We start from the raw sequence: 8,011 nt of genomic DNA on the forward strand, positions 1-8,011 counted from the left end.
GTTCCCAAGGGTTGATCAGGAAACCTCTGCTTATTTGGTACCAGAAATTCTTTCATAGCCTTGAAACTGTGGTGGTGGTGGTGGCATAATGCTGTGAGTGTACTAAGTGGTTCATTTTGTGTTCCGTGAAATTCACCTGATTTATACAATGTGAACGACAAAGAAAAGAAATTCCCAGAAGTCAAATAAAGAAAAGGAATGGTCCAGAAATATCAGAATTTGCTCACAGTTGGTCAGAAAATAAAGAAAGAAACAGAAAACGGAGATATGGTGAAAATTAGATATGTGTACCCCTCTAGATATACTCATAAGTGAAATAAACCAGAGCCACATGTGTAAATATCATATAGTCTCCCTAGTATAAGAACTCAAAAGAAGAAATACATATAGAAAGGTATAACACAACTAAAAGGAAAGCAAGAACTTGAGGATTAGACAACAAGGAGAGGGTAAGAAGAAAAGTTGGGAAACTTGAGAGGGACAAAGCCATGCATTCTTACGCACAAGATGGGCAAGACAATGATCCTGAGAAACATGAGCAGGTTTTTGAAACTAGCAGTTAATTGGTAGGATTCTCCACCTGACTAACTATACATGCTGATACCTGTGAACCAAGCAACTGCACTGAAGATAGCAATGTGTGATAGAAGGGTCACGCTTGGAATGCCTGTCATTCTGGTCTCCTAAATACATACTTCTTGTCATGACATACCAATTATTACCATACTGTCTCTCAAGTAAAAGTTTTTTTTTAAATGGCTAATAAATGAAAAAAAAAGACACAAGAAAAAGAAAAAATAATGTCACAGGACTGTCCTGCTACAATGCTGTATATGGTTAGATTTCTAAGTTTCTGTGTAGAAATATGTGTTTATTCCTATTTTTTAAAATGTTTGTTTTCTTCATATTCTGTAAGGACCTAAAGTTCTACACATCAGTACTTGATGGAAAATACCTGCTCCACGTTATGCCTAAGATGTTTGATATTTAGACAGATGGTTAGGGTAAACCGAACTGCATATGTTGTTGCAGGGTAATAATAAGCTTCTCTTCTGGAGGATTAACAACCTAAGTTTGCAGATCAAAAATTGGAGAAAAGGAAGGGCTGCAAGGTCAGCCAACATTTTGGCCCTGGCCTTTCAAGGTCAGTGAAGACTGAGGACATAGGAGAACCTGTACAGTAACTTCAATTTTTTCTATATTTTAAAATCTTATTTGACATTTAATAGCAACTATGTGCAATAAATTTTTACTAAATTTTACATAAGATAGTCGACTGCAGAGATTTATATAAATTAGAGTGTAGATGGTTAAGATCCCAGTTGCTCTCCAATTCTATTGTCTGTGTACTGGCTCAATTAGTGATTACAAAGGGGAGTTACAAAGTTATATCTATCCTTACCTGTTTATCTGTTGCTATTTTATAATTCAAATGTAGTGTTGTTCTTTAAAAATTTAAACAAAACAGTAGCATATAAAATGGTTAAATTTCTTCCCCATCTTTCACTCTTCAATATTAATTGTGTTTAACAATTATCCATTATTTTTTGTGTCACTTGGTGACACAAAAGGTGCTGCTTGACTCTGAAAGACCTCACCTGTTTGGTAGAAAACCATCATCATAGTTTGAGACAAATGACATTTCTAAAATTCTTATTAAGTTAGCTAAATCTGACTGCAGATTGACATCCAACACATTTTCTATTGTAAAGGACTTAACTTTGTTGTTGCTAGTTGACTAGTTTTATTTTTTATTTATTTTATCATTAATTTTATTGATAAAGAAATAGCAATGAGACAGTTTCGAAACAGGTCAGTAGGACAGTTATAATAATTAATACATTGCATATTGTTGTTTTGATAGTAGTTGTTCATAATACAAGATGCAGACATGATATCTTGTCTAAACACTATTAGTACAAATCTTTCTTCTCATTGAACTAAGAGAAAGTAGCTGTATATCTAACCTAACTAATTTATATATATATTTTTTCACTACAAAATGGTCCTTCACTTATATCCCCTTTTTTAAAAAATTTTATGAGAGATGGGTATTCCATACTTTAGGATTAAATAGCAAAGAGAGAGCAAGGAAAAAAGCTAGGAAACAGGGCAGGTATAAAACCATACATTCATATGCACAAGATGTTTGAGGCAATGGTCCTGAGAATCTCCATCAGATTTTTGAAACTAGTAGTTAATTGGTAGGATTCTCACCCTGACTAACTCTATATGCTGATACCTGAGAACTAAGCAACTGCACCGAGGATAGCAATGTGTAATACTAGGGTCATGCTTGGACTAGTTTTGTTTTAGCAAAAAGGAAAACACAGGAAATTACATTCCCAACACACACACACACACACACACACACACACACACACACACACACATGCACCAAACCTCTGACACAACCAGCCACTGACCCAGTTAAATGGACTGCGAACTGCAGGTTGAGTTAGATGGACTGTCACTCCATCACACTAAGGATGACAAACCAACTGTAGCAGATGGGTAGCAATAAAAGCAAATGAGCCTGAGAGCTTGCAAATAAACCTTGCTTCACCTCGTCAGAAAATGTGTGAACTTTCAATATATTATTGCCTTATGCAGGGCTATTTGTGATGTGCTGCATTAAAAATACAGGCTTACCATCTGAAGGAGCATGGTATTTGGTAAGCTTAAACCTAGGAAATGTTATTCTAACACAAAAAGTCAAGTGAGTTATCATAATCAAATAAAAATCCTGTTACTATCAGTCCCAAATGAGGGAGGCATATAAATATAAACATAAGCATTCACATGCTACATTTACTTTTACATTGAAGAATTAGATGTACTATTGTGACCATTAATTGTGATATGTTAACTTGACTGGGGTGAGAAATGCCTAGCAGATTGCTAAAGCACAGTTCTGAGTGGGTCTTTAGATAACAGACATCTGGACCAGTGCACTGAGGGTGCAGGACTCACCCTATTAAGGAACGGCACCAACCATTAGGCTTGTAGCCTGGATGGAATGAAAAATGAAACTAGGATACATACTATTTGGAAGCTGTCCAGTCTTCCCGAGCCAGTGGAGCTATAGACCCTGTAAGTCACCTGGGACACGGCCTCTGAGTGTCCAGTTCTTTGTCCTTACATAGCATATTTACATCCCATCTCTCAAGCAAGCTCTCAGATCTTTTGCCTTGGACCGGCCCTATACCCCTGAATACTTTTCAGCAAATCCCATCTTCTTGGGCTGAGCAGTTCCTGGACCCTCCACTCTCCAGCATGCACACTGTGGGTTCTGCAGCCTCTTATCAGGTAAGCCTACATAATATATCTTCTTGAATAATTTATACATACATTTTCTATCAATCCATTCCTCTAGAAAGCACTAACAAAATAGGAACACCACTCTCTACTAAATAAGCTCTTCTCATGACCAAACCCTACAAAGATATAACATTGGCATATCTATCTTTGCACTCAAAAACAAATGTCACTATATTTTATATATTGAAATAATAATTGTTATACTTCACCATCACTAGAATAATTGCACTAGCCAAACAGTGTCTAACAATTTCTATTACTTTCACAATTTAATTTAATTTTGAAAAGTAAAAACAAAAGTAAGAACAAAAATCAGAAACAAAGAGAAAGAGTAGCATGCAACAGTACATATTTTACAGAATTTCAAATCAAGAATAGCTGATTAGCAATGGTTAATGTATTATCTAGTTTTATCATCAAAACTATTGCTCAGATTAACAGATATGTTAGATTGGAGGTATGATTGCATATTACTGTTTGCTCAAATTTTTGTTCTTGTCTCTTTTTTTTTCTTTTATTACCTTTTTAAAAATTTTATTTTAGGGCTGGGGAGGTAGCTCAGCAAACTAAGCACCTGCTTTGGCAAGTGCAGGGACCAGAGTTGGATCCCTGGTCCCACATGCTGAGCTGGTCCTGCACCCTGGGAACCCTGAACTGTGACCAAGTCCGGGCATGGTGGTGCATGCCTATAATCCCAGCGCTAGGGAGGCAGAAAACAGGAGGATCAATATGAGTCCTAGCTGCACAGGGAGACCCTGTACCAAAAACATAAATAAGAAGTAAAAAATATTTTAAAGAGAGTTTAGTAATAACGGGTATGGCATTAAAAATGGTAGACCAAGGTGACATGTATTTAAGCATGTTTTTTGTATTATACATTGCTGCCCACAATGTAGTTGCTTAGATCGCAGATAGCAGCACACAAAGCTAGTCAATGTGAAAATTCAACACATTAACTGCTATTTTCAAAAAAATTTATGGAATTTTTTTTGTACAATCACCTCAGCCATCATATATATATATATATATATATATAAAATTTTTCCTCCTACATTTTTCCTCTTCTCTCCTTTCTCTCATCTTTGTTGCTTAATCCTTAAATTCTGTTTCTTTCTTACTATATCTGTTATACCTTACAAGTTTTATTTCTTCTTTCAGGTTCTTACACTGGGAGACAATACAATATTTAAGCATGTGGGTCTGATTTATTTCACTTATGAGTAGAGCCTCTAGTTGGATCCTCTTACCTGTGAGTGCTTCAAGTTTGTCTTTATACTTCAGTAATACACTATTGTATAAAAATACCACATCTTCTTCACCCATTCCTTGGGCAATGGGCCTTTTGGTTACTTCTAAGATTTGGCTATGACAAATTGTGCTGCTATAAGCATGGGTGCCCATATATCATTGTGGTATGATGTTCTCAGTTCTTTTGGGAAAATATCCAGAAGGGGAATAGAAGGATTGAATGGGATTTCCATTCCTAATTTTTGAGGAGTCTCCACACTGATTTCCATAATGATTGTAGCAAACTACATTCCTCTCAGCAGTGGAGAAGTGTTCCTTTTTCCCCACAGCCTCTCCAGCAATTGTTACTAAGTGATTTCTTAATAATATCCATTCTTTCTGGGTGAGATGCTATCTCAATGTTATTTTAACTTGCATTTTTTTTTCTCAAATGACCAGTGATGTGAGAATTTTTTGATGTATTTATTTGTCTCTTGTATTTCTTCCTTTGAAAAGTGTGTATTCATTTCAGATGCCCATCTTTGGACTGGGTCTTTAAATTTTGGGGGCCATAATTAATTTTAGTTCTCTATATAATCTACATAGAAGAACTTTGTCTGAGTGATTATTGGTTAAGACTTTTCCCAAATCTGTAGATTGCCTTTTTACTCTGTTGATGATTACTTTTGACATACAGGAACTTCTCAATAAAATTGGGTTGCAGTTGTTATTTCCTGTGAAGTTTGATTATTGTTCATATACTGTCTGCCTACCCCTATATCTTCAAGATTTCTACCTATCTTCTCTTCCAAGAAATTTAGTTCCTCTGCTTAATGTTTAAATATTTAATCCATTTTGACTTTAGTTTAGTGCATGGTGATAAATCCAGTTCTAGTTTTAGCTTTTGGCACGTGGAGAGCCAGTTTTTCCAGCACCATTTGGTAAAGAGCCTATCTTTCCTTCAGTGAACATGTTTGGCAACTTTGTCAAAGATATGATGGCTGATTGTGTTTGCAGTTGTATTTGCATCTTCTAATCTATTCCACTGATCCTCAGGCCTATTTTTTCAGACAGTACCTTGATGATTTTTTCACTGTAGATTTGTAGTATAATTTCAAGTCAGGGATTGTAATGCCTCCTGCGTTGTCTTTGTTGCCCAATATTGCCTTTGCTATTCTAGGCCTTTTCTGGTTCCAAATAAATTTTAGGGAAGTTTTCTCTAGATCTGTGACATAACTTGGTGGTATTTTGATAGGGATTGCATTAAATCTGTATAATAATTTTGGGAGTATGGCCATTTTCACAATGTTGATTCTTCCTATCCAGAAGCAAGGAATATCTTTCCATTTCCAGAAATTGTCTTCAATCTCTTTTTTCAGAGTACTGTAATTTGCATTGTGTAGATTTTTACCTCATTATTTAGATTAACTCCTAGATATTTCTTTTTTATTGAGTGCTATTGTAAAAGGTATTGTTTCTCTAATTTCTCTCTTAGTGAGTACGTTATGTGTGTAGAGGAATGCTGTTGATTTTGGGGAATGGACTTTGTAACCTGCTATGCTACTGAATTCGTGTATTAATTCCAGAAGCTTCTTGGTGGAGGTTTTTGGGTCTTTCAAGTAAAGTATCATATCGTCTTCAAATAATGATAGTTTAACTTCTTCTTTACCTATTCTTTTCCCTTTTATTTCTCTCTTTTATCTAATGGCTCTAGCTAATGATTCCAGAACTATATTGAATAGGAGTGGTGATAGAGGACATCCTTGTCTTCTACCTGATTTAAGAGTAAAAGATTTCAGATTTTTCCACATTTAGAATTATATTGGCTGTTGGACTGTCATAGAGGACTTTTCTAAGATTGTTAAATATTGTCTTCTTGATCTATTTTTTGAAGGATAAGGGAGTGTAAAGGTCCCTTGTTAAGATTGTGGTATTCGGTATTAGATTTTTCACGTCCATTAAAATCTGTCTTATGCAGTTAGGTACTCCCATATTCAGTGCATTTGTATTTATGACTGTTATCTCCTCCTCTTGAATTTTCCCCTAACCAATATCAATGGCCTTATTTATTTTGTTTGATCATTCTTGGTTTGAAGTTCAGATTGTCTACAAACAGGATTGTTACCCTTGCTTTTTTCTGAGGTCCCGGGGTATGTAACATTGTTTGACTTTCACTTTTAGTCTCTGAATTTTGTTGAGTTAAATGTTATTCTTGTCTACAGCATATTATTGGATTTTGTTTCTTAATCCACTCTGCCAATCTATTTCTTTTAATTCCTGAATTTAGTCCATTTACAATGATGGTTATAATTGAGATGTGTGGACTTGTTTGTCATGGTATTTTCCTGCTGTTGTTTACCTACTATTCTCCTGTGTTTAATTGTTTGAACTATTTAGTAGGTTCTTTCTGTTTTCATTCTTGGAGTTTTGGTCATTTTGATCCCTTTCTAGAATATTTTTAGTACTCTGTGTAGGGTTGGATTGGTCATCACAAAATTCTTTAGTTGTTCTTTGTTGTGGAAGTATTTCACTTCTCTATTATACTCTAAAGAGGGTTTTGCAGGATATATCAGTCTGGGTTGGATTCTGCTTACTTGTAGGACTTGAAATACTTATCTCTATACTCTTCTTGATTGGATGGCTTGTGAGGAGAAATTTTCCATTATTCTGATGGGTTTTCCTTTAAATGTGATCTGTTTCTTTTCTTTAGAAGCTTTTAGCATGCTACTCTTGTGCTGAATTTCTGGGATCTTGATTATTATATGTCTGGGTGTGATTCTAATTGGGTTCATATTATCTGCAGTTTTATATGCCTTGGTTACATGAATGTCAGATTGTTTCCCCATATTTGGGAAGCTTTTTGCTATTACTTTTGTCCATATTCTTTTTATATCATTTGTGTAGACTCCTTCTTTCACGCTGGTGCCTAATTAGGCTTATGTTGTTCATCTTTGCATCATCTTGAAGCTGTTGAATTACTATTTCCTGGATCTTAGTTGTTTTTAAGAGATCTTTCCTCACCTTTTCACTAGCTGCAACAGTGTCTTTAAGGTCTGAAAGTCTGTCTTCACTTTCATTCACATGGTTTTGCCAACTTTTCAGTTTTTATTCTCCTGAATACCTCTTTGAATCTGCTTCATGCATTCTATTTCTTTTCTATATTGCTCATTCAAGGTTTCCATGTTTCTATTCTCCTCTATTTTTTATCAGTGTCTTCTTTAGAAAGGCTTAGTAATTCTTTCATTATAGTTGTGCTCTTTTTTTACTTCAAAGATTATTTCTGATCTTATTTCCTCTATATAGTTGTTTCTTTACTTTGTATGCTATTATTTCTGACATGAATTCCTCTATACACTTCTGCAGTTGCTTCCTTATTTCAGATGCTATTATTTCAGAGATCGAAGGGTGTGACTTCCAATTTCTGCTATGCTAGTGTCTCCTGCATTCGTTCTTGGTGGGCTCA

General features: G+C 35.2%; 1 long non-coding RNA gene across 1 annotated transcript in view; it reads right to left on the reverse strand.

Moving 5' to 3' along the window:
• Positions 1 to 7,286, reverse strand: part of LOC111815990 — an 11,492-nt gene extending 4,206 nt beyond the window's left edge. Inside the window, exons 1-2 of the long non-coding RNA XR_002820547.1 lie at positions 7,277 to 7,286; positions 1,351 to 1,353 (exon numbers count right to left, since the gene is read on the reverse strand). This is a non-coding gene — a long non-coding RNA (uncharacterized LOC111815990). The remainder of the gene's footprint in view (positions 1 to 1,350; positions 1,354 to 7,276) is intronic.
• Between the last annotated feature and the right edge of the window lie 725 nt (positions 7,287 to 8,011).

The sequence above is a fragment of the Octodon degus genome, unplaced genomic scaffold, assembly GCF_000260255.1.
Source record: "Octodon degus isolate 3935 unplaced genomic scaffold, OctDeg1.0 scaffold00002, whole genome shotgun sequence".
Taxonomy (NCBI): domain Eukaryota; kingdom Metazoa; phylum Chordata; class Mammalia; order Rodentia; family Octodontidae; genus Octodon; species Octodon degus.